At 36.8% G+C, this 25,418-nt stretch overlaps 1 pseudogene; it reads left to right on the top strand.

Moving 5' to 3' along the window:
• Window positions 1-291: 291 nt before the first annotated feature.
• LOC122134603 lies at window positions 292-18,294 on the top strand (annotated as a pseudogene).
• The last annotated feature ends 7,124 nt before the right edge of the window (window positions 18,295-25,418 follow it).

Raw genomic sequence — 25,418 nt, 5'->3', positions numbered from 1 at the left:
TCTGTATCAATCTGCTTTAAGTTTAGTGTGACTTTATCTCCACACTGACTTATGACTGACACGAGTCTGTCCTCAGTGAAGTGTCTCTTCACGCTGGAGGAGGAGTCCCGCTTATCAACACTCACACTTTACTGATATATATGGAGAAAATAAAAATGCTGCTCTCTGATTTGTCACTGATTGTGTTTGATGATTTCCTCTGTTGTGTCTAATAAGGTAACAGTGAGTGTCATTGGCAGCTGTGAGTCTCTCTCTCTCTTTAGGGGGCTGACAGGAGCCAGATTTCTTCAGTGTGTTTGAGGGAGCAGAGGAGAAACTTGTGCTGACAGTCAAACAGACGGTGTGACGAGCAGAAGAAGATGGAGGGATGTCTGAAACTCGTTTTACTCTCCACTATAATCACTCTAACCACATCTGGTGAGTACACAAATAGACAGTAAAGAGTTTAATTTAAATGTGTGTTTAAATGAGCAGTTTATCTATGATAGCTCATACAATTAGAAAGTGAATATATGCCTGTGCAATATTTAGAAAACAAGATTTAGTGACACTAGACAATTTAATTATGAAATAAATTTTATGAATGAATTGAGCTTTTACAGTCAATCAATTTAATGATGATATGATTATTTGTAATATTCTCTTGTCTAGCTTTAGTTGTCCAGTTTGAATTTACTAACTTTATATTTTATTTTTTGCAACTTTGCCATATTCTGCTGGTGATTGTAGGCTACTACTAATGTGGGAAAATCTCTTTCTCTCTCTTTCATGCACAGATTTTGAGACTGTTAGGTTGGTTGGTGGTAACAGTCGCTGTGCTGGTCGAGTGGAGGTTCTTCATGAGGGTCAGTGGGGGACAGTGTGTGGTGATGACTGGGATGAGACTCATGCTGCAGTGGTGTGTAGAGAGGTGGGATGTGGAGAGGCTGTAGAGGCTCTGGGTGGTGCTCATTTTGGAGAAGGATCAGGACCAATCTGGATGGATGATGTGGCCTGTAGTGGATCAGAGTCCACACTGAAGGACTGTGGATCAAATGGATGGGGTGTTCATAGCTGTAGTCATTATGAAGATGCTGGAGTCAGATGCTCAGGTGATCTACTCAGTACATCACTCTGTTAAAGCATCACTGATCAAACTTTCATCCATACATATCTGATATGCAGTTTAAAGTAATTGTGTGTAATTTGTTTTCAGAGCAATTCATAAATAATTAATTGATAATTAACATACTTTATGGTCTAAACTACTCATTTTCATCCTTTAAAAAAATTAAAGTACTTGCTTCTTGTTTTATGTCTGTATCATAATCATAGTGACATATGATCTTCTCTGTTGTGTAAATAAAATCAGAAACTTTAAACTACGGAAGGTCAAGACTTGTGGACGGGTCTCACCTGTGCTCTGGGAGAGTGGAGATGCTTCTTGTAGGTGGATGGGGTTCAGTGTGTGACACTGTCTTTGACCAGCAGGATGCAGAGGTTGTGTGTAGAGAGCTGAACTGTGGGGCTCCTGTACAGGTGCTGGGAGCAGCTGCTTTTGGTAAAGGAGATGCTCAGATTGGATCAAAAGAGATTCAGTGCAGAGGAGACGAATCACACATTCGACGCTGTCCATCATCAAACTCACATAAAATAAACTGCACCCATGAAAATGATTTCGGACTGATATGTTCTGGTAAAATGTTTAACCTATTTATTTAACAAATCCAATTGTTACATTTACTAAAATGTAATTGTTTGATCAGTACCATCATTATAAGCTCTGAGTGACTGTATTAAACAGAACTAAGAACATGAGAATTACTCAGATTATCTCTGTTCTCTTACTTACAATCTCAGTAAACTCTGTGTTCTTTCTCCAGGTTACACTGATCTCCCTGACATCTGTTCTTCAGACTCTTGTTCTGGTCGAGTTGAACTTCAGTACCCCAGTAAATGGGGCACAGTGTGTGATGCATGATGGGATATGAGAACTGCCAGTGTCCTCTGTAGACAGCTGAATTGTGGGATTGCTGTGTCTGTTGTGGGATCAGACTGGTTTGGAGAGGGAAGTGATGAAGTCTGGGCTGATGTGTTTGATTGTGACGGGAATGAAACAAAACTCTCAGAATGTTCCATCTCTTCATGGAGTCGAGCTGAACGTTCTCATAGTCGAGATGTTGGAGTCATCTGCTCTAGTGAGTCCATATTACTGTTATAAGTAATATTGATATAAAGCATATTTATTATATAAGTGTTCCTCTGTGGTATGTATTCCCCATACAATTCAGACTGAAGATTATTGCTTGTGTCATTTAAGTTTCGAATTTACTTATATAAATGTAATATTGATATAAAGCATATTTATTATATAAATGTTCCTCTGTGGTCTTTAACACATTTGCAGTATTTTAGTGAATTGTCAGATCTTCTCCTCAGATTCCTCTCTGGCTCTTCATGACGGTCTGGTGCGGTTGTCTGGAGAGAGACAGTGTGAGGGGGAGCTGGAAGTTTTCATCCATCAGGTCTGGAGGAGAGTTCTGCTGGACTCCTGGAGTCTCACTGAATCCTCTGTGGTCTGCAGACAGCTGGGCTGTGGCTCTGTGCTGAACTTCTCCGGGGTCTCTTCATCCAGTCCTGAACACAGTCTTGAGTGTGTGACGGGCTTCCAGTGCTCTGGGAATGAAGCACATCTGGGGAACTGCAGCTCTCCACAAACTCTCAATTGCAGCTCCACACAACAGCTGTCAATCACCTGCCTTGGTGAGAACAACAACATCTGGACAAATTCTTCTGTTGTTAATGATCAATAATGTAATTTTCTTTCTCTGAATATCAGGTCGGGGGTCCATCAGGCTGGTGGGTTCTGGGGGAGACTGTGCAGGGAGGCTGGAGATTTTTCACAGTGGCTCATGGGGGACAGTGTGTGACGACTCCTGGGATATTAAAGATGCTCATGTGGTGTGCAGACAGCTGCAGTGTGGAGTGGCCCTCAGTAACCAGCAGGTACCAACCTGGTTTGGTCCTGGTTCTGGACCCATATGGCTGGATGAGGTGGAGTGTGAGGGGAATGAGATGTCCCTGTGGAGCTGCTCTTCTCCAGGCTGGGGAAACATGACTGTCAACACAAGGAGGATGTAGGAGTTGTGTGCTCAGGTAATAAACACATTTTTTAAATTATACTTCAAAATATTATAAAGGATTTAGAAAAAACCTTTTAACACATTCACATATCCATAATGCTGAGGATTTTCATTGTTGGTATTTTAAAATTATATTTCATTTTCATCTAGAGTTTAAAGAGATCAGGTTAACTGAGGGCTGTGAAGGGAATGTGGAGGTTTTCTACAATGGATCCTGGGGTAATGTGTGCTGGAACCAGATGGACGGAGACACAGCGAGTCTGATCTGTCAAGAGCTGAACTGTGAAAGATCTGGTGTTTTGTCTGATTCTACAGCAAGAGTGGAATCAGCTCATAACTGGCTGGATAAAGTGAAGTGTCGACCACATGATTCATATCTGTGGCAGTGTCCATCTTCACTCTGGGGACAGAATGACTGTGATAATAGGGATGAAGTGGCCAAAATCACCTGCTCAAGTGAGATGCTATTTAAATTATGTATAGTCTCAGTAGTCATGTTTCTTTTAACATAATGTTTATGCGAGTAAACTAATGTCTAAGAAAAGCAAATTTTAGATGATGGAAAGAGCATAAAATTAGGGTGACCAAACGTGCCATTTTCACAGGACATGTCCTGGCCAGGATTTCTATATTGCCTAAAATATCCAAGTTTTGGCTTTGTTTTCCTTTTTTCATACTTAATGAAGGTAATGATCGTTTGACCAATAACATGCAGACATTGTACGTAATCGACCAATCGTGGTGCGTGAGAAGGGGGGATCTACAGAGAACGGTCAAAAGCGATGCAAATACGTGTAGCCTACATATTAGTGTTCGACATTAAGTAGCACTGAGCATACCGATCGGTGTATAACATCAAAGTACCGCGAGAGCGATTCAAAAGCACAAGAAGCCGTCTGCTCTCTAGAGCTCTCACAGTACTTTGTCACACAACAATTGGTCTGCGCAGCGCAAACAAAGCCAAAACGTGGATATTTTAGGCAATATAGAAATCCTGGCCAGGACATGTCCTGGGAAAATGTCACGTTTGGTCACCCTAATAAAATGATTTGTAACATATTAAATGATATGTTTACACACTGATATGCTTCACTGAATGATGTTATGTCTTGTATCCTAATGTTCAGTTCTCTTCATGTTTTAATCTCAGAGGAGGAGAATCAGGAATCTCCTCGGAGTCATCTGACATGTTTTATCTCACCATCTCCTCACCAGAAACAGTGTTCAGGTAAGTTTTTGACTCTCTCTCTCTCTCTCTCAGAAAATATATATATATATATATATAACCACTGATCTATAATAGAGAAGTGGATTGCTCATGAAAGTGAAGTCGCCATATTGGTATTCCCTAGTATTCTCATACATTCAATTGAATTAATAGGAAATCGTATGAATTTAATGAGAAAACATCACCTGACAAGTCAGCGTTTTTAAATCTGAAGTATCTGTGTTCATTCTTACAATGCAAACACCCTCGGCATATAAACGGTTATTTTTGTAAAATTTCCCCTACTTATTAAAAAGCTACGTTCATTACAGTAGAGAACATCATGAACATGATAAACATCACACGGACACGACCTCAGCATATATATAACAAATGCCAAAGTGCTCATTCTGAAATCTGAAGAAAGATTTATGCTTTGTATACACATATAGCCTACTTCTATTCACTTTGTACAGTTAACGTTAATTTCGTTAACATTTTGTTACAGTGTTTTTATTCGTACAGTAGGCGCTAACTGCAAATGTTTCAATAATAATTTCGTTAACAGCATTCATTTTGAAAAATTAATTATTAATTTAGGTCGTTAAATTAATTATAAATTTAGCATACAACATTTTACATGGAAACGGTAATGCTAGTAAACATTTGCGCAATCTTGGAGAGTCTGAATGTTGCTCAATCAGGACATTAAAAATATACACATCATAATTTATTCAGAGAAATAACTGACTAACTACAGTACGGACATTCAGCTTTATTTCAATATGGTAAGTTAAGCTTTTCATTTTAGTATAGAGCAATATAGTAACAGAGGCTATTTTATTATTCATTGTATATTCAAATAAATTTCTGATACTAATAGGTTCATGTTTAATAATTCCTGAATAATTACGTACATGAAGAAATAGGCTATATTTTGTGTTGGATCAGTTATCTGTGTCGGCAGTGTGCAGCAGACACACCCACCTAAACGGTTTAAATATATCGCTTATCCTGCCCAAAAAGACCATAAACATTGCAGATAACATCTGAAGTAAAAATGAATTTACATACACATAACATAAAAACTAATCCCGTTTGACTGATTTGCTTCAAATCGGGTTATTTTAGTTGCATTTGACTCAATGGTGCTCTCTGCCGGTAGGGATCAGTAGTGGTGATTAGTAAAAATAGCGGATCGAACACTTCCGGTGGCTTCGCTGCCTGTTGTCTATGGTTTAAAACCAAACACGATGAGTGTTCCAGTCATATATAGATCAGTGGTCCTAACACCCCAGTATAGTGACGGGGACACTATACTGTCAAAAAGCACCGTCGTTCGGATGAGACGTTAAACCGAGGTCCTGACTCTCTGTGGTCATTAAAAAAATCCCAGGATGTCTTTCGAAAAGAGGTGTGACCTCGGCATCCTTGCCAAATTCGTCCCATTGGCCTCTGACCATCATGGCCTCCTAACAATCCCCATATCTACTGATTGACTTCATCACTCTTGTCTCCTCTCCACCAATAAGCTGGTGTGTGGTGGGCGATCTTGCGCACTGTGGCTGCCGTCGCATCATTCAGGTGGATGCTGCACACTGGTGGTGGACGAAGAGATACCCCTCACAATGTAGAGCACTTTGAGTGCTTAGAAAAGTAGAAAAGTGCTATATAAATGTAATGAATCATTATTATTATTATTATAAATATATATTTTTATTTTAGTTAACGTAAGCCTTATTTTCAAAATATGTAATAGAAATATGTACATTCAAACAAGAACTTGTCTAATCATACATTTAAAGCCATCTTGGTTCAGTGTGTGTTTGTTGTAAATGTGCTGAAGCTGGTCTATTCTGGTTGATGTGTGTGTTTTAGATCATGTTCCTCTCAGACTGCGTGGAGGGGAGGGCTGGTGCTCTGGGAGGCTGGAGGTGTATCATAACGCTGTGTGGGGCTCAGTCTGTGATGATCAGTGGGACATCAGCGATGCTCAGGTGGTCTGCAGGCAGCTGGGTTGTGGAGCAGCACTGAGGGCTGATGGGAATTCAGTCTTTGGTGCTGGTGAAGGTGTTGTGTGGATGAACAGAGTCGAGTGCAGAGGGAATGAGATTCACCTGTGGGACTGTCCTCTCTCCCTGAATAACCACACTGACTGCTCCCACAAAGAGCACGCTGGACTCACCTGTGCAGGTCACAGCAAGATTTTTCGAAAATTTTAGTGCTAATAATAGTTAAGTGTTTAATCGGTCATTTGCATGATTATTATTGTTTTGACAGACGTGTCAGATTTGTCAGTGTCCAAAATCCTGCCACATCAGCTTCAGCTTTCCTCCTTTCTCCTCCAGTGCGCTCAACATCAGTCGCTCCTCCACAAACTCCTCCAGCAGCGCCTCCCCCAGTGCTTGTGATTGTTCTGGGAGTTGTGCTCTTACTGCTCTTGGTGCCACTGCTTATACTGATTCAGCAGAACAGAGTGATGAGGAGAGGTAGGAGAGATCCAGAGACTGTCATATTGTGTCTTATTCAGTGTGTGATCAGTCATGTGTTGTGAGCTGACAGCAGGTTTGTCTGTCTACACTCAAAGCTCTCTCTAAGAGGAGACACAGGACGACGACTGAGGCCCTTTATGAGGAGATTCAACACAGACACAATCACTTCACTCAGAGGGGTGAGACATGAGCCATCAATCTCATTTAATACCATTAATAAGAGTCTGTCAGACAGTAGATGTTCATCTATTATTAGTCCTGTTAAACCTCCTGCTTCAAACCACAGAATTCCTGACAGAAAACCACAGAGCTGCAGCTGCACGCGCGTGTGAGCGAGAGAGAGAGAGAGTGTCCTTTTTTTCTATTTTTAAATCATCATAAGCAGGGACATAAGTCAGCATCACACGTCTAACATAATAAGATCATAATAAGGTACGTATATGTTTGTACATGTACAGTAGATACAGGTGCGTGTGTGTGTTTGTCTCTTCCTGTATATATTTCTGGAAGGCAGTAAGAAATGGGTTCATTTGTTTGCTAATAGGCCTAAACATCATGGGATTTATTTCTTGAATGCTTTAAATAATAAAGTAATTGTGTTAAGTAATAAAGTAACTTGTTGTGTTGTCACTAACACAAAGTTTTATAATCAAAAGGAAAAGAGGATTCAGTCGGTTTGTAATGATGAACATGTTTCTGACTGTTCTGCTTTTCTTTAACAGGGAGTCTCATCTCTGAAGAACTGCATTCTGGGTATGAAGATGCTGATGAGCTCCTCTCAGGTTAGAGAGCTGAAGAACAAAAACACAACACAATCAAAAAAAAAAAAAAAAAAAAAACACTATATTAAAAAACTGTAACTAGTAATTTTATTATATATTTGATTAATGACTCAAAACCAAACAAATACTTCTATTTATATACATAATTAACAGTCTGCTCGCCTTTTATAGCAAAAGAGTTCAATACTGCATATTATGATGATGTCACTAATGGCAGTGGCCTAAAAGGTCAGGACCTTTTAAACAGATCACATGATTCATTACCAGATGACGTATAATACATTTTCAGTATTATGATCTGCAGCAACAACATATTTTGGCTTTTGTATCCAAACATATTGTGTGTTGATGCAGAAGAGATGGTGAAGGAAATCACACCGGGATACTATGATGATGTCATCACTGATGGACTGAAACCAGATCCTGAGACAGGTGTCACTCTGTTATTCTACAACAGCATATAATATACTTTTAAATCAAAATATTACAGTATATATAAGATAGATATTTCAAATTTGTTCTGAATGTAATGAATGTGTGTGTCTGTGATGAATGTGTGAATTTTTAGAAGACATACCTGAGAGCTATGATGATGTCATGACGAGCGGACACAACTCTGATATCAAAAAAGGTGTTTTATGTTATCAATTTTTTAAAAATAATATCACTTTACAATCATGATCATTATAGATAATATTTTAAATTACTGCCTTAATGGGTTTTTGGTTTACACTTAAATTGACTCATATTTGCACGTGCAGTGAACACACCAGAGAATTATGATGATGTCATCATTAATAGACCGAGCTCTCAAGGGGTAACAGGTGAGATGCACAGAACTACATTTTTTTAATCACCCTTCACATATTTACATGAGTATTGTGATGTGCTGGAGAAAGCTGTCTGAGATCAGGATCTAACTGCAGGAGTTTAATAGAAGTAACACACGGAAGAGAAACACAGGCAAAACAAGCACCAATACATTCAACAGCTGACAAAGCACAAGGGCCATTTATCCACCTTATTCTTAAACACAGAAGTAAGTCGTTTTCTGTGAATGTGCGAGACTTCTGGTTCATTAGTCGCTGTAAGGAAATAACGAGAAAAAATAACAATGTGCAGTAAACGGTAAAATTTTTTGCACTACAAACCAGTGTGTTCATAATTAAGATAATACATTAAAATAATAAGGTAAGACACACCAGTTTACAATATCAAGCAGCAAAATGAGCTGTTTTGTACAGCTAAAAATAGCTGGAAGCGGATGAGACCGGAAGCCAGACACATAAAATTTACAAATGACTGAAAAAATAAGGTGGATACACTGGAGAACAAAAGGGAACAATGGGTTACTATGGGAACTAACAAGCAGATGGGTGTGGTCAAATGAGTGGCTATGGCAACTAATGAGGTTAACAATGGAGACAAACAAGGCACACAACAGACAACTGCAGAAAACACACAGGAAACATGTAACAAGTATCAGGCCCTGTCCACATGAACACGAGTATTATCAAACTGCAGCTGTTTCTGTGTGGTTTTTAGTTTTAGCGTACACACGCAAACACAGTATCATATATATATATATATATATATTATATATATGTAAGGAGGAAGGAAAAAAACTCCTGTTTATAAAAACACCAGTGTATGTGTGGACTGGGCCTCAGACATGTGTTCTGTGTAATCAAGTCACTTAAGGGAAAAGGGATCCTTCAAATGAGATGAAGTGTTTTATAAACTGATATGACATGTTTTAATGTCATTCTTGATCAGAGAGAGTTCAGGAGGAGTATGATGATGTGATGAGTGTCAGTGAAGATGTGAGAAACCCGCTGGGTAAGTTATTATAACCCTTTTGTTCTCATTATATTGATATCTTTATTTTAACTTAGTTAATAATTTCCAGTTAAGACTTTTAAAATATTCATCCAATAACAACATTTGACCTGATTTAATATTTTGTATTTAATAACAGATTATGATGATGTGGAGGAGGAGTCAAACAAAGAAGTGGGGCATTTGACTCAGTGATCATCCACTGCCTCGGTTCAACAAATCTGAACAAGTTTTTGAGTGATATTGTTATTGATATGTTAAAACTCAGGTTTTTATACCCACCACACACTTTCTTTTTTGTATTAAAAACTTTTCAGCCTTTGAGAGTTTTGATCCTAAACACCTTGTTAATATCAATAAAAATAAAACTTTTCAGACTTTTTTTTGTATTTCAATAAGACATTACACAAACCCTGAAATCAAATTTAAGATCTTACCTTATAAAGCACAACCTCAGTGACAGTTGAAGACATCCTAAACATGTGACCAAATGACCGTGAGTGATTTAACAGCCCTCAGCATCGCTGCAGCAAGCACTAGAGATTTGTAAGTTGATAAATGCTGAATAAACAAATAAATAAATAGTCTAACTTATAAAATAATAATTAAAATAAGTTATTATTATTAACATTATTAATGTGTGATAAAGTGTGTTTTTAACCAGTAAATAAATATGCATATTGTTTGTCTGATGGGCAATTTACTTTTATATGCATCATTTATCAGGCTGTATAAGTGTTGAGTTATGTGTAATTCAGCAACCTGTAAGACGTTTAAAATACATCTTCACTATAATCCATATGAATCACTTTATAATAACGTTTACAACATATTATGACTTAATCATGCTTAACAGAACATTAGAACCCAGTGCAGATGTTTTCTCCATCAATATAAAACCAGTACAGTTGCCTGTTGTGTGACGGCACAACAATTTCATCTTCACAAATGCTGCAGTCATACATGAAAACATGGTAATGTCCTGCTAATTTATGATTCCTTTAATATTCGTTTGGCCGGAAATTGTCCTTACCTGCAGTACAGAGTCATTCAAAGCTGCACACAACATACCAGCTTCTCACTGCTGACAGGACAGTATGGAGCTGCAGGTTCGTTTCGCTTGATTGTAGATAAGTATCCTCTTCATCGAGCGACCTTTTTTGTTTTTATTTTTTATTTTTACATCATTCTGAGTGTTAGAATATATTATAGCAGCAGACAAAAAATCAAATGAATGTGCCTTTAAATAAATAAGTAAACAAAATAAATCTGGAAAAAAAAAGCGTAAGAATTTTTTTTTTGTCTGGAAAAAAGTGAGAAGCTTCCTCATGTGGTGACACAAGGACAAGATTCGTCTGGTCCTCTTTATAATAAGAGCTTTGCTGCCATCTGCTGGACTTTGATAAACCTTTTTTTTTTTTTTGCATAGCCTTTTATATAAATATACGGGTTGTAATAGCTAGATGGTGAAACAAGACGCGATTAGTTTAAAATAGTTTTTACTATAGATTTTATTAGCTTTAATTTTAAAGTCATAGTTAAATATAAGTAATTAGATATTGCTTTTTTGACTTTTACATATTTTGAAGTAATTCAAAAGTAAAGGGTGTGTAGAACAATGGACACACGTATGATGGTTCAAAAATGCAAATGTATAGAGAGATTTATTTTGATTTTCAATATTTTCCATTTTAAAATAAACTTCTAAATGTCTGTTCAGTCGTCCCTATAACAGACAACACAATTTAATAATTGTGGTGCTTCTAATTAAGCAATAAAAACAGTTGTAAATGATGTACAAAATACACATACTCATCTTTGTTTCAATAAATTGTAAAAAAAAAAAAAAAAAAAAAAAAAAAAAAAAAGAACTGTTTTACTACCAAATTTTCTGCAATGTCTAATTATTTTAACTTACAGTGGAATGTTTTCCTCCATTTCACGATTTCGGGGCACACGTTCCTGAACATGATGCATGATGGGATATGCTAAATCTTGAATACCGCTTTGGAGCAGAATCGTGTTGGGTTTAATGTACATTAAAGGGAGTTATTTGACATTTTGAGGGGTGCTCGCAGCTCTCTCTGTTGGTCAAAATGATTACTAAGTTTCATGACTGCTCTGATGACCAACAGCAGCGGTACACAAACAATGCTAGGGGTTGGGGGCCCCCTGTGGGACCCCCCTTCCCTGAAATGTAATTTCTTAGGGCCACCAAAATGGTAAACCCACCCCCAGGACCATAATTTTGAGATGATTATTAAAAAACGAATGAAAATATAAGAAATATCATTCTCACTGCTATAGTGTATTTACATCATTCTGTCACTCTGAGTGTTAGAATATATTATAGCAGCAGACAAAAAGTAAAATAATGTGCTGTGAAATGAGCTCTAATTGAAATTAATTATATTTGTAGATGTAAAACGTAACTGTGAATAAATAAATTAACATTTTCTGTCTGGTTACTTATGGTTTTTTTTTTTTTTTTTTTGGCACATTATAAAAATCCTGTTACACAAGTTTTTGGTGCTATTTCTCCTGAAGTTTGTATGTTATTCAGACATCAGACAAGAATTAACATCCAACAGTGATCTCTGCCTAATATAATAAATTCTTATATAACATCTGTTTTTCTCTTAAATCACACAACAGTTCCATAAGAGCTTTATTTCAACGAGATATTGTGTCTTTGCCTTATGTTTATTCATATTGGAATAAACTAACAGACAATATTGTTTGGAAAAAGGTTTGTTTAATACCTAATCAATATTTAATTACAAACAAGGTTAAGGAAGTATCATTCAAAATCATACACAGGATTTACCCAGCCAAATATTATTTAGTAAAATTTAAATCTGATATTGATTTTAGTTGCTCCTTTTGTGTCAGTTGCCCTGAGCAAAGTAAAACAGTCACGTTTACATTATAAATCTTATTTTTTACATGCAAAATTTAATATTCACAAATGTAAGTTCTCATGCAAAAAAACTTTTTTTATTTTTATTTTAGGAAGGAAATGGAGCATTATATTGATACTATACGATTTTCTATGAAACAAAAAGCAATTAAAACTGTGAAAGTTTGTAAACGCTTTAATATTTTTATATACATTTGTATTTGTATACAGACCCTCTAGTGTGAAATTGTTTATCTCATGTATAGTGTTTATTGTTTATATAATTTATAGTGTTTATCATATACATGTAATTTGATCTTGTTAATAATAATAAAATTCTGTCTGGAAAAAAGTGAGAAGCTCTTGTCTGCTGCTCTTTACAATAAGAAGTGTTTTGCTTCCATCTGCTGGATGAATTACACATTACAGTGTTAAACACATACGACTGTCTTAAGTTTTATAGGACGCCAAATGAATATCTTTAGAACAAAAAAACAATGTTTATTTACAGATCTTGTCTGAATAGCCTTCTGCTGTTGAACACAATCAGTCCAGTTCATTTGATAATGTATTAACATACTGTTTATTTTATTCTTGATTAGAACATCATAATGGTGAAGTAAAATCCACCTAAATATGCACGTGTTTTTTAAAAATAACTTTAAAATGTTCAGTTTATTCTAATTTATACATTTATAGCAAAAATCATTTTAAAATAAAGTTTCAGTAAGTGAGCAGTCAGTCATCAGTGCTTGTGTCTGCTGTGTTCAGGATCAGGTTTTGATGCTGAATATAAGATGTAGTGTTTCTGTATCAGTCTGCTTTAAGTTTAGTGTGACTTTATCTCCACACTGACTTATGACTGACACGAGTCTGTCCTCAGTGAAGTGTCTCTTCACGCTGGAGGAGGAGTCCCGCTAATCAGCGCTCACACTTTACTGATATATATGGAGAAAATAAAAATGCTGCTCTCTGATTTGTCACTGATTGTGTTTGAGGATTTCCTCTGTTGTGTCTAATAAGGTAACAGTGAGTGTCATTGGCAGCTGTGAGTCTCTCTCTCTCTTTTAGGGGGCTGACAGGAGCCAGTTTCTTCAGTGTGTTTGAGGGAGCAGAGGAGAAACTTGTGCTGACAGTCAAACAGACGGTGTGACGAGCAGAAGAAGATGAAGGGATGTCTGACACTCGTTTTACTCTCCACTATAATCACTCTAACCACATCTGGTGAGTACACAAATAGACAGTAAAGAGTTTAATTTAAATGTGTGTTTAAATGAGCCGTTTATCTATGATGGCCTCAAATCACTAGAAAGTGAATAGAGGGCTGTGTAATATCTAGAAAATAAGATGTTGTAACACTACCCATTAATTAAGAATTACATTTTATGAATGATTTGAGCTTCATGCAACCAATTTAAGGATAAGATTATTTGTAATTTTTTCTTTTTACAACATTAGTTGTACAGTTTGAATTTACTAAAATTTTTGTATCTTGATTTTGCTGTATACTGCTTATGATTCAGTTCTACTGCTACTGTGATTAAATCTCTTTCTCTCTTTTTTATACACAGATTTGGAGACTGTTAGGTTGGTTGGTAGTAACAGTCCCTGCAGTGGTAGAGTGGAGGTTCATCATGATGGTCAGTGGGGAACAGTAACTGATAATAAACTGAATCAGAATTATTCTGCAGAGATGTGGGATGTGGAGCAGCTGTAGAGGCACTGTATATGCTCTAGTTTATGCTCGTTTTGGACCAGGATCAGGACCAATCTGGATGGATGAGGTGGCCTGTAGCGGATCAGAGTCCACACTGAAGAACTGTAGATCAAATGGATGGGGTGTTCATGGTGGCTGTGGTCATCGTGAAGATGCTGGAGTCAGATGCTTAGGTGAGCTGCTCCATAAATCAGTCTGTTAATGCATCACTGATCAGACTTTCATTCATAAACATCTTATATGCGATTTACAATAATTGTATAATTTGTTTTTAGATTAAATCATAAATAATGAATTGATAATTAGCATATTTTATGGTCTAAACTGCTCACTTTCATCCTTTTAAAAAATAAGTAAAGGAATTGCGTATTGTTTTATGTCTGTATCATAACCATAGTGACAGATGGTCTTCTCTGTTGTATAAATAAAATCAGAAACTATAAAATACAGAACATCAAGACTTGTTGCTGGGTCTCACCAGTGCTCTGGAAGAGTGGAAATGTATTTTGGAGGACGGTGGGGTTCAGTGTGTGCCACTGCCTTTGACCAGCAGGATGCAGAGGTTGTGTGTAGAGAGCTGGACTGTGGGGCTCCTGTACAGGTGCTGGGAGCAGCTGCTTTTGGTAAAGGAGACGCTCAGATGTGGACACAAGAGATTCAGTGCAGAGGAAATGAATCACACATTCAACACTGTCCATCATCAAACTCACATAAAATAAACTGCACCCATGAAAATGATGTCGGACTGATATGTTCCGGTAAAATGTTTAACCTATTTATTTAACAAATCCAATTGTTACATTTACTAAAATGTAATTGTTTGATCAGTACCATCATTATAAACTCTGATTTACTCTAACAAACATAACTATGAACATGAGAATTACTCAGATTATCTCTGTTCTCTTACTTACAATCTCAGTAAACTCTGTGTTCTTTGTCCAGGTTACACTGATCTCAGGCTGGTAAACGGTTCAGACTCTTGTTCTGGAAGAGTAGAGCTGCAGTTCCTCAATGAGTGGGGCACAGTGTGTGATGCATGCTGGGATATGAGAGCTGCCAGTGTCCTCTGTAGACAGCTGAATTGTGGGATTGCTGTGTCTGTTGTGGGATCAGACTGGTTTGGAGAGGGAAGTGGTGAAATCTGGGCTGATGTGTTTGATTGTGACGGGAATGAAACAGAACTCTCAGAATGTTCCATCTCTTCATGGAGTCGAGCTGAATGTTCCCATAGACGAGATGTTGGAGTCATCTGCTCTAGTGAGTCCATATTACTGTAACATTTACTGACATTATGCTACTGTAAGACTTAATCATATACAAAATACAATATTTATTCCCTATACATTTCAGACTGAAGATTAATGATTGTGTCATTTAAGTTTTGAATTTACTTATATAAAATGTAATATTGATATAAAGCATATTTATTATATAAATGTTCCTCTGTGGTCTTTAACACATTTGCAGTATTTTAGTAAAATGCCAGATCTTCTCCTCAGATTCCTCTCTGGCTCTTCATGATGGTCTGGTGCGGTTGTCTGGAGAGAGACAGTGTGAGGGGGAGGTGGAAGTTTTCATCCATCAGGTCTGGAGGAGAGTTCTGCTGGACTCCTGGAGTCTCGCTGAATCCTCTGTGGTCTGCAGACAGCTGGGCTGTGGCTCTGTGCTGAGCTTCAACCGCTCCTCTTCATCCAGTCCTGAACATAGTCATGAGTGTGTGAGGGGCTTCCAGTGCTCTGGGAGTGAAGCTCATCTGGGGAACTGCAGCTCTCCACAAACTCTCAACTGCAGCTCCACACAACAGCTGTCAATCACCTGCATCAGTGAGAACAACAACATCTGGGCTGATTCCTAAGTTGTTCGTGATCAATAATGTGTTTTTCTGTCTCTGAATATCAGGTCGTGGCTCCATCAGGCTGGTGGGTTCTAGGGGAGACTGTGCAGGGAGGCTGGAGGTTTTTCACCGCGGCTCATGGGGGACAGTGTGTGATGACTCCTGGGATATTAAAGATGCTCATGTGGTGTGCAGACAGCTGCAGTGTGGAGTGGCCCTCAGTAACCAGCAGGTACCAGCCTGGTTTGGTCCTGGTTCTGGACCCATATGGCTGGATGAGGTGGAGTGTGAGGGGAATGAGACGTCCCTGTGGAGCTGCTCTTCTCCAGCCCAGGGAAAACATGACTGTCAACACTTGGAGGATGTAGGAGTCGTGTGCTCAGGTAAGCAGTACACTAGAGGAAATGTTTATCAAAGATAAAGTTGTTTTTTTCTGATAATAATATACCATGTAATCATTAAACTCCATGGTGATCAGGAATGAAAGGGTCTGAAGGGGTTTGTTTTGAGTTATTGACTGTCTGACTTTACAGTTCATGACTTCTTACCAAATACTTCAACACAAAATATTGATTTGAGAGTAAATTACTTTATAATTTTAAATATATACTGTCTTCCTAAGAAAAAAAATAGTTCACTACAGAATACAAAACAATCATATGGTTGCAATGATATTACTGTATTATTAATACAGAATTTCTCTGTATTTTAAAAACAAATTATGAAGCTATTTTTAATATGTTTTGCTAATCTGTTTTTATGCAATTAGTGCTTGCAGCATGCATAAGCCTCATATTAAATCACTGTTTTGGTACATATTTTAGCTTTATCACAGCCTTAATTTTAATAGTTTAAATGCACATCCTTTTCTATCTAGAGTTTAAAGAGATCAGGTTAACTGAGGGCTGTGAAGGGAATCTGGAGGTTTTCTACAATGGATCCTGGGGTACTGTGTGCTGGAACCAGATGGACGGAGACACAGCGAGTCTGATCTGTCAAGAGCTGAACTGTGGAAGATCTGGGGATTTGTCTGATTCTACAGCAAGAGTGGAATCAGCTCCTAACTGGCTGGATAAAGTTACATGTCGACCACATGATTTCACTTTATGGCAGTGTCCATCTTCACCCTGGGGACAGAATGACTGTGGTGAAGATGAAGTGGCCAAAATCACCTGTTCAGGTTGGATGATATTTAAATAATTTAATATGGTCTCAATAGTAATCCTTCTGGGTGATTCTATAAGGTATACACATTTGGTTGTCCATGGTCAATTATTTTTTGTTTCACCTGCATTTATAAAATCACCCTTTCTGTACATACATTTTTATGTCTAATGGGGTAAGTAAACTTAAATGTTCTGAAACTAAAGTGAGCTGATGGGAAAGAGTAAAATGATTTGTGATGGGAAAAACGTGAGAGATGTCAGATGTATCATCCTAAATATTTCGTTCACTTTTTCTTTTTTTATTATGTTTCCTCAGAGGAGGAAACTCGTGAGTCGCCTCAGAGTCATCTGACATGTTTTAAAACTCACCATCTCCATACCAGAGACGGTGTGCAAGTAAGTTTATTTAAAACAATGTCTGTTTTATTTTGTTAAGTAAGCCTATATTTTCCTATCAATTACTGTTATAAACTTATTAAATTGCACATTTAAAATAGGTTATTTCCTCAGAAAATGATCAGTTATAAACCCTCTAGCTTCATTATTAGTGTTGTATTGTGTTGTAAATGTTGTGCTGAAGCTGGTCAGTGGTTGATGTGTGTGTTTTAGATCATGTTCCTCTCAGACTGCGTGGAGGGGAGGGCCGGTGCTCTGGGAGGCTGGAGGTGTATCATAACGCTGTGTGGGGCTCAGTCTGTGATGATCAGTGGGACATCAACGATGCTCAGGTGGTCTGCAGGCAGCTGGGTTGTGGAGCAGCACTGAGGGCTGATGGGAATTCAACCTTTGGTGCTGGTGAAGGTGTTGTGTGGATGAACAAAGTCGAGTGCAGAGGGAATGAGATTCACCTGTGGGACTGTCCTCACTTGCTGAATAACTACACTGACTGCTCCCGCAAAGAGCACGCTGGACTCACCTGGGCAGGTCACAGCAAAACACTGAGGACTTAATATTAATTTGCTCATTTTAGAGCGAATAATTTTTGGTGTATTCAAGGCTATCATTTTTTTGTCCTGTGTTTTCATAGATTTGCCAGATGTTTCAGTGTCCACTACTCCTGCCACAACATCGTCAGCTTCTCCTCCAGTTTCTCCTGCAGTGCGCTCAACATCAGTCGCTCCTCCACAAACTCCTCCAGCAGCGTCTCCTCCAGTGCTTTTGATTGTTCTGGGAGTTGTGCTCTTACTGCTCTTAGTGCCACTGCTTATACTGATTCAGCAGAACAGAGCGATGAGGAGAGGTAGGAGAGATCCAGAGACTGTCATATTGTGTCTTATTCAGTGTGTGATCAGTCATGTGTTGTGAACTGACAGCAGGTTTGTCTGTCTACACTCACAGCTCTCTCTAAGAGGAGACACAGGACGATGTCTGAGGCCGTTTATGAGGAGATTCAGCACAGACACAATCACTTCACTCAGAGGGGTGAGAAATGAGCCATCAATCTCATTTAATACCATTAATAAGAGTCTGTCAGACAGTTGATGTTCATCTATTATTAGTCCTGTTAAACCTCCTGCTTCAAACCACAGAATTCCTGACAGAAAACCACAGAGCTGCAGGTGTGTGTGAGTGTGTGTGTGTGTGTGTGTGTGTGTGTTGTTGTTTGTGTGTGTGTGTGTGTGTGTGTGTGTGTGTGTGTGTGTGTGTGTGTGTGAGTGAGTGTGACAGTTAGCGTCTCTTCCTGTGTGTATTTTTAGAGGGTCATAAACAGGGACTTATATGTTTGTACATGTACAGTAGATACAGGTGTGTGTGTGTGTGTGTGTGTTTGTCTCTTCCTGTGTATATTTCTGGAAGGCAGTAAGAAATGGGTTCATATGTTTGCTAACAGGCCTAAACACCATGAGATTTATTTCTTGAATGCTTTAAATAATAAAGTAATTGTGTTAAGTAATGGAGTAATTTGTTGTGTTGTCACTAACACAGTGTTTTATAATTGAAAGGAAATGAGGATTCAGTCTGTTTGTAATGATGAACATGTTTCTGACTGTTCTGCTTTTCTTAATAGGGAGTCTCATCTCTGAAGAACTGCATTCTGGGTATGAAGATGCTGATGAGCTTCTCTCAGGTTAGAGAGCTGAAGCACATAATCATTCCACATTCTACTAAAAAAAAAAAAAAACTTTATAATGAATAATTGTAACTAGTAATTCCATAATATATTCGATTAATGACTCAATACTATTCAAATACTGCTGTTTACTTGTATATTAACAGCCTGCTCTCCTTTTTTAGCAAAAGAGTTCAATACTGCATATTATGATGATGTCACCAATGGCAGTGGCCTAAAAGGTCAGTGACCTTTTAAATTGATCACATGATTCATTGCCAGATGACGTATAATACATTTTCAGTCTTATGATCTGTGGCAACAACATATTTTGGCTTTTGTATCCAAACATATTGTGTGTTGATGCAGAAGAGATGGCGAAGGAAATCACACCGGGATACTATGATGATGTCATCACTGATGGACTGAAACCAGATCGTGAGACAGGTGTCACTCTGTTATTCTACAACAGCATATAATATACTTTTAAATCAAAATATTACAGTATATATAAGATAGATATTTCAAATTTGTTCTGAATGTAATGATTGTGTGTGTCTGTGATGAATGTGTACATTTGTAGAAGACATACTTGAGAGCTATGATGATGTCATGATGAGCGGACACAACTCTGATATCAAAAAAGTTGTTTTAATTTATCAATTTTTAAAAATAATATCACTCTACAATCAAGATCATTACAGATAATATTTTAAATTACTGCCTTAATGGGTTTTTGGTTTACACTTAAATTGACTCATATTTGCACGTGTAGTGAACACACCAGAGAATTATGATGATGTCATCATTAATAGACCGAGCTCTCAAGGGGTAACAGGTGAGATGCACAGAACTTCATTTTTTTAATCACCCTTCACATATTTACATGAGTATTGTGATGTGCTGGAGAAAGCTGGCTGAGATCAGGATCTAACTGCAGAAGTTTAATAGAAGTAACACACGGAAGAGAAACACAGGCAAAACAAGCACCAATACATTCAACAGCTGACAAAGCACAAGGGAAACACAAGGGCCATTAATCCACCTTATTTTTAAACACAGAAATAAGTCGTTTTCTGTGAATGTGTGAGACTTCTGGTTCATTAGCCGCTGTAGAGAAATAACGAGAAAAATAACAATGTGCAGTAAACAGTAAAATTTTATGCACTACAAACCAGTGTGTTCATAATTAAGATAATACATTAAAATAATAAGGTAAAACACACCAGTTTACAACATCAAGCAGCAAAACGAGCTGTTTTGTACAGCTAAAAATAGCTGGAAGCGGATGAGACCGGAAGCCAGACACATAAAATTTACAAAAGCGCACACTTTTACAGGAAAAATAAGGTGGATACACTGGAGGAGAAAAGGGACCAATGAGTTACTATAGGAACTAACAAGCAGATGGGTGTGGTCAAATGAGTGGCTATGGCAACTAATGAGGTTAACAATGGAGACAAACAAGGCACACAGCAGACAACTGCAGAAAAAAACACACAGGAAACATGTAACAAGTATCAGGCCCGTCCACATGAACACGAGTATTATCAAAACTGCTGCTGTTTCTGTGTGGTTTGGCCGTTCGTACACACGCAAACACAGTATCAGGTCGCTGAAAGCGAACCTTTTAAAAACTCCTGCCAGGGTGAAGATTTTCAGAAACTGTGATTGCAGTGTTGTCGTGTAGCAACAGAGACTTTAGCTTGTGATGTCGCAGTGCACATTTTTGTCAGGCTTCTAATCGGCCAGCAAGGATTTATTGTCAGGGTTATATCACCACCTGTTGGTTTGGCAACTTTGACTAATCTCTTGACAGCACTTCATAACGTGTTTTTGTATTTTCATGTGGACAACATTTTTCATATATATATAAATGAAGGAGGAAAAACTAAAAAAAAAAACACCAGTGTATGTGTGGACTAGGCCTCAGACATGTGTTCTGTGTAATCAAGTCACTTAAGGGAAAAGGGATCCTTCAAATGAGATGAAGTGTTTTATGAACTGATATGACATGTTTTTTTCTGTAATTCTTGATCAGAGAGAGTTCAGGAGGAGTATGATGATGTGATGAGTGTCAGTGAAGATGTGAGAAACCCGCTGGGTAAGTTATTATAACCCTTTTGTTCTCATTATATTAACATCTTTATTTTAATTTAGTTAATATTTTCCAGTTTAGACTTATAAAATATTCATCCAATAACAACATTTGACCTGATTTAATATTTTGTATTTAATAACAGATTATGATGATGTGGAGGAGGAGTCAAACAAAGAAGTGGGGCATTCGGCTCAGTGATCATCCACTGCCTCGGTTCAACAAATCTGAACAAAATTTGAGTGATATTGTTATTGATATGTTAAAACTCAGGTTTTTATACCCCCCCCCCCACCCTTTCTTTTTTGAATTAAAACTTTTAAGCCTTTGAGAGTTTTGTATTTTTTTTGGCGTTGTTAATATCAATAAAAATAAAACTTTTCAGACTTTTTTTGTCAGTAAGGACATTACACAAACCCTGAAATCAAATTTAAGCTCTTACCTTATAAAGCACAACCTCAGTGACAGTTGAAGACATCCTAAACATATGACCAAATGACCGTGAGTGATTTAACAGCCCTCAGCATCGCTGCAGCAAGCACTAGAGATTTGTAAGTTGATAAACTGCTGAATAAAATAAATAAATAAATAGTCTAACTGATAAAATAATTAAATTAAAATAAGTTTTTAGTATTTATTAACATTATTAATATGTGGATAAAGTGTTTTTTATAACCATGTAAATTAAATATGCATATTTGTTTGTCTGATGGGCCAATTTCCCCCTTTTATATGCATCATTTATCAGGCTGGTATAAAAGTGTTGAGTTATGTGTAATTCCTCAACCCTGTAAGAGGAGACGTTTTAAAATACATCTTCAGCTATAATCCATATGAATCACTTTATAATAACTTTTACAACATATGACTTAATCATGCTTACAGCAGAACTTTAGAATCCAGTGCAGATGTTTTCTCCATCAATAGAAAACCAGTACAGTTGCCTGTTGTGTGACGTCACAACAATTTAATCTACACAAATGCTGCAGTTATACACGAAAACATGGTAATGTCCTGCTAATTTATGATTCTTTTAATATTCGTTTGGCCGGAAATTGTCCTTACCTGCCCGTCACCCCGAGTCATTCAAAGCAGCACACAACATTCCCTCGCAAGCTTCTCACTGCTGACAGGACAGTATGGAGCTGCAGGTTCGTTTCGGTTGATTGTAGGTAAGTATCCTCTTCATCGAGCGACCTTTTTTGTTTTTATTTTTTATTTTTACATCATTCTGAGTGTTAGAATATATTATAGCACAGCCAGACAAAAAATCAAATGAATGTGCTGTGAAATGAGCTGTACATGAAATAAATTAGATTTGTAGCTGTGAATGAATTTTTTTTGTCTGGAAAAAAGTGAGAAGCTTCCTCATGTGGTGACACAAGGACAAGATTCGTCTGGTCCTCTTTATAATAAGAGCTTTGCTGCCATCTGCTGGACACATATACAAATGTCTTTGATAAACCTGCATAGCCTTTTATATAAATATACGGGCTGTAATAGCTAGATGGTGAAACAAGACGCGATTAGTTTAAAATAGTTTTTACTATAGATTTTATTAGCTTTAATTTTAAAGTCATAGTTAAATATAAGTAATTAGATATTGCTTTTTTGACTTATTTACATATCTTGAAGTAATCCAAAAGTAAAGGGTGTGTAGAACAATGGACACACGTATGATGGTTTAAGCTTTATTTTGATTTTCAATATTTTGCATTTTAAAATAAACTTCTAAATGTCTGTTCAGTCGTCCCTATAACAGACAACACAATTTAATAATTGTGGTGCTTCTTATTAAGCAATAAGAACAGTTGAAAATGATGTACATAATACACATACTCATCTTTGTTTCAATAAATTGTAAAAAAAAAAAAAAAAAAAAAAAACTGTTTTACTACCAAATTATATGCAATATCTAATTATTTATAACTTACAGTGGAATGTTTTCCTCCATTTCACGATTTTGGGGCACAAGTTCCTGGACATGATGCATGATGGGATATGCTAAGTCTTGAATACCGCTTTGGAGCAGAATTGTGTTGGGTTTAATGTACATTAAAGGGAGTTATTTGACATTTTGAGGGGTGGCTCGCAGCTCTCTCCTGTTGGTCAAAATAATTACTAAGTTACATGACTGCTCTGATGACCCAACAGCAGCGGTACACAAACAATGCTAGTGTTTGGGGCCCCCTGTGGGACCCCCCTTCCCTGAAATGTAATTTCTTAGGGCCACCAAAATGGTAAACCCACCCCCAGGACCATACTTTTGAGATGATTATTTAAAAAACGAATGAAAATATAAGAAATATCACTCTCACTGCTATAGTGTATTTACATCATTCTGTCACTCTGAGTGTTAGAATATATTATAGCAGCAGACAAAAAGTAAAATCAGTGTGCTGTGAAATGAGCTCTAATTGAAATGAATTATATTTGTAGATGTAACGTAACTGTGAATAAATAAATTAACATTTTCTGTCTGGTACTTATGTTTTTTTTTTTTTTGGCACATTATAAAAATCCTGTTACACAAGTTTTTGGTGCTATTTCTCCTGAAGTTTGTATGTTATTCAGACATCAGGCAAGAATTAACATCCAACAGTGATATCTGCCTAATATAATAAATTCTTATATAACTGTTTTTCTGTTTTTCTCTTAAATCACACAACAGTTCCATAAGAGCTTTATTTCAACGAGATATTGTGTCTTTGCCTTATGTTTATTCATATGGAAATAAACTACCAGACAATATTGTTTGGAAAAAGGTTTGTTTAATACCTAATCAATATTTCATTACAAACAAGGTTAAGGAAGTATCAATCAAAATCATACACAGGATTTACCCAGCCAAATATTATTTAGTAAACAAATGTAAATCTGATATTGGATTTTAGTTTTTGCTCCTTTTGTGTCAGTTGCCCTGATCCTATGGTATTTGTTTTGGCATTGCACTTTTGTAAAACCTAATTTTGGCAAAATGTATGTGATTTTATTGTGCAAAATACTGATAATCATTGTTATGGAAATATGTATTATTTGGTATATTGGAGAACAGCAAAGAAAAACACAGTCACATTTACATGATAAATCTTATTTTTTTTTACATGCAAAATTTCATATTCACAAATGTAAGTTTTTTTTTTAAAAAAAAAAAAAAAAATGTTTTTTTTTTTTTCTTTAAGGAAGGAAATGGAGCATTATATTGATACTATACGATTTTCTATGAAACAAAAATCAATACGGTGAAAGTTTGTAAACGCTTTTTATATAAATATTTTTATATAAATTTGCATATCCACACAACCACTAAATTATTAAATCATTTATAACATTTTATTGTTTATATCATGTATAGTGTTATACATTTACACATAAACATATAATTTTAACAATAAAAAAATAAAAAAATAAAAAAAAATGGAAAAAAAATGAGAAGCTCCCTCATGTGGTGACACAAGGACAAGACTCTTGTCTGCTGCTCTTTACAATAAGAAGTGCTTTGCTGCCATCTGCTGGATGAATTACACATTACAGTGTTAAACACACTTACACAAATGTCGTAAGTTTTATATGACGCCAAATTAACATCTTTAGAACAGAAAACAATTTTTAATTACAGATCTTGTCTGAATAGCCTTCTGCTGTTGAACACAATCAGTCCAGTTCATTTGATAATGTGTAAACATACTGTTTATTTTATTCTTGATTAGAACATCATAATGGTGAAATAAAATCCACCTAATATTATGCACTTTCGTTTCTAAAAACAACTTTAAAATGTTCAGTTTATTCAAATTTATACATTTATAGCAAAAATCATTTTAAAATAAAGTTTCAGTAAGTGAGCAGTCAGTCATCAGTGCTTGGGTCTGCTGAGTTCAGGTTCAGGTTTTGATGCTGAATATAAGCTGCAGTGTTTCTGTACCAATCTGCTTTAAGTTTAGTGTGACTTTATCTCCACACTGACTTATGACTGACACGAGTCTGTCCTCAGTGAAGGGTCTCTTCACGCTGGAGGAGGATCCCGCTCATCAGCGCTCACACTTTACTGATACATATGGAGAAAATAAAAATGCTGCTTTCTGATTTGTCACTGATTGTGTTTGATGATTTCCTCTGTTGTGTCTAATAAGGTAACAGTGAGTGTCATTGGCAGCTGTGAGTCTCTCTCTCTCTCTTAGGGGGGCTGACAGGAGCCAGTTTTTTCTT

Source organism: Cyprinus carpio, chromosome A4 (assembly GCF_018340385.1).
Source record: "Cyprinus carpio isolate SPL01 chromosome A4, ASM1834038v1, whole genome shotgun sequence".
Classification (NCBI taxonomy): domain Eukaryota; kingdom Metazoa; phylum Chordata; class Actinopteri; order Cypriniformes; family Cyprinidae; genus Cyprinus; species Cyprinus carpio.
The sequence above is the reverse complement of the archived record's forward strand: the minus strand, read 5'-3'. Positions and strand labels throughout refer to the sequence as shown.